The 535-nt window shown below is 39.1% G+C and overlaps 1 protein-coding gene across 10 annotated transcripts in view; it reads right to left on the bottom strand.

Annotated features, from left to right (window-relative positions):
• The window catches only part of LOC105448494 (nuclear factor 1 X-type), a 108,526-nt gene extending 107,991 nt beyond the window's left edge, over positions 1-535 (bottom strand). For all 10 annotated transcript variants that reach the window (XM_011687125.1, XM_011687089.1, XM_011687088.1 and 7 more), the window contains exon 1: positions 85-535. The gene's annotated coding sequence lies outside the window, so the exon portion shown is untranslated. The remainder of the gene's footprint in view (positions 1-84) is intronic.

Consider the following 535-nt stretch of genomic DNA (forward strand, 5'->3'; position numbering starts at 1 on the left):
CACCCACACACACACACACACACTGTCGTCTTTTCCTCGTATCTCTCTCTTACATTCCCTCCCTCTCTCTCGCTTTTATCTTACCGACTTTCACCCCTTCCTATTCTTGATATATTTCCCTTTTTTCTTTCTGGGAATATTTAATTATAATGATGTTGTTCTAAGTTTTCCTTTCTTCGGACCTTTGTTTTTTATGTATTCCTTGCGCTCTCTTTCTCTCACTCTCTCTTTCTCTCTTTCTTTTTTCTTGATTCTAAGGCCTTGATTTTTGGTTGCTTACTTGCTTCTTACTTTCCGTCTCTCTTTGTCTCCCTTTATTTTTATCTGAATGATTCGCACTTCTCTTTGGTTTTCTTTCTCTTTCCTTTTTTTGCCGTTATTTTGATATTGTTTCTGTTTCCGCATCGACGAATTACGACAGTAACACAACAGTAATAATAATGAAGGACTTTTTAAATGCTTTAGTTCCTTGTGCTCTCCTGTGTCCGAAGACGCCGAGCCTCGGACTACTCCAAATCACGAACGTTGCGTCGAC

This window comes from Wasmannia auropunctata, unplaced genomic scaffold (genome assembly GCF_000956235.1).
Source record: "Wasmannia auropunctata unplaced genomic scaffold, wasmannia.A_1.0 LD336085.1, whole genome shotgun sequence".
NCBI classification, from domain to species: Eukaryota; Metazoa; Arthropoda; class Insecta; order Hymenoptera; family Formicidae; genus Wasmannia; species Wasmannia auropunctata.